Source organism: Dendronephthya gigantea, unplaced genomic scaffold (genome assembly GCF_004324835.1).
Source record: "Dendronephthya gigantea isolate DGI-Jeju-01 unplaced genomic scaffold, DenGig_1.0 000026F, whole genome shotgun sequence".
NCBI classification, from domain to species: Eukaryota; Metazoa; Cnidaria; class Anthozoa; order Malacalcyonacea; family Nephtheidae; genus Dendronephthya; species Dendronephthya gigantea.
In genome coordinates this window covers 1,179,051-1,185,077 of record NW_021163036.1, presented here as the reverse complement: position 1 = coordinate 1,185,077, position 6,027 = coordinate 1,179,051, and the positions used below count along the sequence as shown (strand labels likewise).

At 40.8% G+C, this 6,027-nt stretch overlaps 1 pseudogene; it reads left to right on the top strand.

Moving 5' to 3' along the window:
- The first annotated feature begins 4,253 nt into the window (after positions 1-4,253).
- On the top strand, positions 4,254-5,747 carry LOC114523128 (annotated as a pseudogene).
- Positions 5,748-6,027: the final 280 nt, after the last annotated feature.

Here is a 6,027-nt window from a genome sequence, read left to right as displayed (position 1 = left end):
TCGCTCAGCCAGTAAGAAGACTAGATGCGTTTCGCGACAGCGTTAAAACGTTCAATTAAACAAACACCTCATATGGCTAACGTTGACATATATTAGCGTTGCATTGTTGACACAAGGAGTTCACGAAGTCTAAATTTATTTCGTTTCACATGGGAAAAGTTGAAGAACAATGGCAGCAGTTATTTAAAGTAAGCCTGAGTGCTCTCACGTGATACATTAATTCATCTCGTTACCGAATCAGCATTTGTGTTTCATTCAGCGCACCCTCGTGAACTTTAAGTATAGCAAACACTTTTGGCTGGTAAAGAGAGCGTAACTTTAGTAAACCAGTCTTACTGAAGCAGAAAAATACACAAATACATCGAACATTTGCAAAAAACTGCAAGAGCATTCCGTTGCGAATTCCCTTGTATAAGAGTCTTGTTATTTTATCCTCAGGATGCCTTCGACAAAAACATTTTGTCTCTGTAAGTATTAGCTTAAGACTGATGAGGCTCATCTTACTCAATTTTGTCAAGTGTTCAAAGACCATAAGCATAAATTCTCCAAGTACAAAAATCTTTCAATATTTAATATACACATGGCCATGGGAACAAAACTCGGGACAAGTTTCGTTAGTATTCCAGTTCGTTTCGGGCTCAGTGACCCGGCCAAATCATGTCTGAACCTTTCCACCCTGAACGAGTCGAGTGATTATCCGGCATATCGTATAGATAGATCCATGGAATCTTAACTGTTCTTCCTAGAGCTCCATGCAGTAAGGATCATCTCGTATTGATCCAGTGTTACTGCAGTCAAGAGGAAACCGAAACTAAACTAAACTTTATTTAGTACTAGATAGCTCTATCAGTTCTAAACTGTTCTTCCTAGAGGTCCAGTAAGAATCATCTCTTATTGATCCAGTGTTACTACAGGAGAAAACCTAAACTAAACTAACTTTATTTACACTGGATTAATTGTTCTATAAGACCAAAGCCTTTTTCCGAACTCATTAGGGTAAATAAATTTCGATGTGCCTGGTACGCGTTTGCTACAGTGTTTGATCGACAAACTTTGCCCTCAAAGCCATTTCATTCTATTTGACTATCTTGTCAAGCATTATCTACACGGGGGCGTTTGACTGAATCCTTCATTCAAAGATGTTTATTGATGCATTCTTAGAATTCTCTAATCCCAACAAAAATAGACATTACGACAAAGATGAAAGCATCTGAGCTGCATTTACCAGAATTGCCTAATTTACGAGAATCGACCAGTTGATCTGTGATTTTGATGTCATGGGGAGGCACGGCAAAACTGAGTTTATTGGTAAATTTCGTCACAGTTTTATTTCGTACTCGAAAGCTCAACGACTACCAGTTTTGGCTGATGGCGTAAGCAAACACGGCACGCCGAGAATGACGAATCAATATCTCGTACTCGGAGTCGTATGTACTCGTAGTCGTATGTACTCGTAGTCGTATGTACTCGTAGTCGTATGTACTCGGAGTCGTATGTATACTTGTAGTCGTATGTACTCGGAGTCGTATGTATACTTGTAGTCGTATGTACTCGGAGTCGTATGTATACTTGTAGTCGTATGTACTCGTAGTCGTATGTACTCGTAGTCGTATGTACTCGTAGTCGTATGTACTCGTAGTCACTGCTAAAGCTCTCTATTTAGTAGACCGAATCCACGCAATTCAAATTTCTAATTCCCAATTGACTGAAAGACGAACTCGTTTCTGCATAACAATAATAGAATTACTCAGAATTTTCAAGTGCCAAAGTCATATGAAATGGAGGAAATGATAATTCAGTTTTGTCCCAGATCTTGTTTCTGATTGAATTTTGTTCTATTGATCACGCAGCGGACTTCAGAAAGGAAACAATTTCCTTTTTATGCCTGTCCTTTGAAGAATATGAATTCGCTTTTCGACAGCAATACATGCAACGATTTCTGACAGCAATACATGCAGAGATATAGGAAGAAACATGCTTTGACAAACAACATCTGATGAACTCAAAATACGGGTTATAACAAACAACACAACAATTTGCGGTGATATTTCGACTTTATTAAGTTATTCTCAAACCAATCATCTTTTATTTTGTGTCAGATCATATCATCAAATGTTAATTATTTGATTTATTGAGTGTCAAAGTTGTCAACATACTTAATGAAATGTCGAATGATATTATTGGGGCAGTTTTTTTTAATTGTTGCGTATATTTCTGGTTCTACAAAAGTTAAAAAAATATGTAGTGGGATCTTAACTACTTTCATTGATAAGTCCACCATGTATAATTTCATCCCCACCGAGAGCATCGATGATCTTCTCAGCCTTCGGGTTAGACGCCAGGAACTGGTTAAGGGCTTCGAACCCGTACGAATCCTTGCAGCTCAGCCACTCCTGGATCTTATCTTCCTCCACCTCAGTTAACGAGACCCTCCACGGGGAGTCCTTATAGCGATCATTGCCTTCCTCATGCATGTACAACCAGCCGATGGTCACGTGCGCGATGTACTCATAGAGGACATGCGCCTCGGGGGAGTTTGGATAATCGAGCTTCACCCGTTGCACCTTCTCGAACATGTATTGCACGGTCGCATTGAGGATTCTCGAAACTTTCTCACAGGCTTCTTCCATGCTTGAAATTTTTTCGTCGCTGAGCCAGTGTTTAATTACGCTGTCGCAATTGATGGACTCCATAGTTTCGCGTTTGTACGAGTACAGGTCGTTGACGATAATACAGACAAATGCTGATACGATGTACATCTCACTGATTGTTGGAATATGCCCTTCTACTTTTCCCAAAGAAAATGAGGAAATCTCCACATAAGGAAGGAAAAACAGAGGCCCGCCATCAAAAATTCGACGCCAAAGTGTTTTGTTTTCCGTATCCTTGCGATGCATTTTCTTCTCCATCTCCAAACCTCGTAAATAGAACTCGATCGTGTTCAAAAACCTTCGCCGGAAGTCGAGCACGGCCGTCTCCGAGTATTCTCCGTACTCGATGACGCAGGATGTGACCTTGTTCACGAAGTCCATGCACAGCACCACGGGCGAGATAAGCTTGGAATCCGACAAGAACTTCAACGAACTTTGCATCTCTTTGATGGTTGGAAACTTAGGAAACATTTCGAAGACTGGTTCTTTTAGGTTTTCGTACGCGTCGCACATCTTCACTATGTCATCCAGATCACATTCCAGTTCTGTGCGGTCATCGCTGCAGTACAAGCTAATCACAAAGTGCAGAAAAATTTTGCAGGCTTCGACGCACAACTTATCCTTTGGGAGAATGGGATAGATCAATCGTATGAAGTAATAAGGCTTTACCAACTTCACATATGCTCGTACTACATTCTCATCGACTATATCACATTCTGTGATCCATTTTATCATCCCGTCAATGTCCACGAGTTCTGGATCCGGTTTTTCTTTGAGAACCTCCTGCTCTAAAACAGCCCATTGACGTGGAACACGAACCTCTTTGCCACACCACATGTTTCTTACTGTTGATCTAAGAACGAGAGGTGAGCTAGTCACAAGGACGCCGAAAACTAGAGGGATAGCACGAGCAACTGCATGCTCCTCTTCCCATTTACTAGCAGTGGCTAGCTAGGTGGACAAAAGATACGCCCTCTCTTGAAATGCCCCCGTTTTAAATCATATAGCTGCTCTGCATATTGGCAACAATAGAATTATATAATTACCATTACACGCTCGTCAACATAACATAACATAACTTTAATTCACTCGAAAATTTTTACAATTACAGTACATTACAATAGATATTTAAACAAATTAATACGAGCTTAGCCACCTATAGTCAAGGCTAGGACGCTAGGACACTCGCTGCTGGATTTTACAGTGAACCAACCCGAATTATCTCTAACCATTAAATTTTTAAAGAGGCAGTTCGGACAGTGAAAAAGTGAAATGGATGAAAAAGGTTCAACTTTGATTAGTTACAAAAACGCCATTACATACCAGTTAAAAAGGAGGTGCTACCTTCTTTAGCTTGCGAACTGAACAACTTGCCAACGTTTGAAGATATGAGGACCAAACGAAATTTCAAGTTCATAAATACCGAGCCATTTGACCTTTAATACAAGTAGCATGTATCCACCAGTACTGACTGGTACGTAATTTCAACACCATGGACATGGTCAAGGCCAAGTAGTGATACCCAAGGCGATCACGAGACGGGATTGGATTCATGAAAGCCGCGCAGCCTGAGACGATGAAAAATTCCACGCCGCACACAAATTTTCTGCAAGGGAAAACCAGCTTTAGTCAATGGCACCGATCCAGATTAGCTTATGTTTTATCAGTTAGAGAGATGCCCGTTTACTCTTCTGCGATTTTCTTCTTTTGATAGATGTGAACGAGTAGTTAGTTACGAATGCTCCAATGTGCACGAGCTCTTCTTTGAACATCAGTGTAACTGGTATAACAAATTCACTCTTTCATATCTATTAAAAGACGAACAAGTCAGTCAGACCGAGTGTCACAAACGACTGAAAAGCGATGGATTTTCTTGTGTGTTCAGCCGTTGTAGCGGCGCTTCTTGTCCTGATATATCGAGCATTTATCAAGGAGTTTGTTGCCGGTGGCGTTTGCACTAGCAAAACAACGATGGCTGGGAAAACAGTTTTGATAACCGGAGCAAACGCGGGCATCGGCAAAGCGACGGCCATCGAGATGGCAAAAAGGGGGGCGCGTGTGATCATGGCTTGTCGGGATCTGAAGCGAGGCGAAGCGGCGTTAAACGATATCGTTGAAGAAACTGGCAGCAAGGAAATCGTCCTCAAACAACTGGATCTTGCATCGTTGACTTCCATTCGTAAATTTGCCGAAGACATCAACAAAAACGAACCAAAGCTTCACGTATTGATAAACAATGCTGCACTTGCTTACCCCCCGGTACTGTCGAAAACTGAAGATGGCTTTGAAGTGACAATGGGAGTGAACTATTTTGGAACTTTCCTATTGACAAATCTGCTTCTTGATTTGTTGAAGAAGACAGCACCATCTCGTATTGTTGTGGTGGCATCTTCCGCTCACCAAATGCTGACAAAAGAGTTTAAATTTGAAAACATGCACAGCGAAAAGTTTTACCACAAAAGGGATGCTTATGGTCAAAGCAAACTTGCTTGTATGCTATTTACGAGAGAACTAGCCAAGCACCTTGAAGGCACTGGTGTCACCATCAACGCTCTTCATCCTGGAGTTATAATCACTGAGATAGCAACAAATTTCACACATCCAATTGGCATGTTCTTTATCATGATCGGAATGCATTTTCTGAGCAAATCGCCGGAGCAGGGGGCACAGACCACCATCCATCTAGCTGTCTCGAAGGAACTCGAAGATGTGAGCGGATTGTATTTTTCCGACTGCAAGTTAAAAGAACCATCGAGACATGCCCAGGATGATGGCGTTGCCAAAAAACTCTGGGAAATAAGTTCTAAACTTGTGGGACTTGAAAAATCTTAATAACGAGGTGTCTGTTACCCCTAAACCATGAACTAATGCGTACTTAATTGTACATCAAAGTGATCAAACCAAGACCTCTACTCTAATAATTAAGTCCCATCTTAATATAAATATCCTCTTATTTTTGAAGTGATTATGAAGTATGCATACTTCTTCTGACTATATAAACAATGCAATGGAATTTATGTGGGGAGTCTTTGAACCATAGAATAAGATGCATAGTATTTGATGTAATTGAGTAAAAAGATGATAAAAAATCAATATAATAGATTGTAGTAATGGCTTTGCAAAATTCCTTTCTCATTAGGAGATTCAGTTCTCATTAGGAAATAATTGGTATTTAATTAACTTTATAAATATTGATTGTTGAAAACAAATTAGCAAAACTTTGCTAAGCTGATGGCTCTAGTGGACCTCGCCCGTTTTGGGTTACAAAATATACTTTTAGGAAACGCAAACCAGTTCTACCAGCCCAGTGGGCCAACCCTATTTTCATACCCCAGCCCAGCCCAGCCTGGTGGTCCTGCCACGCGCGACGACTGCG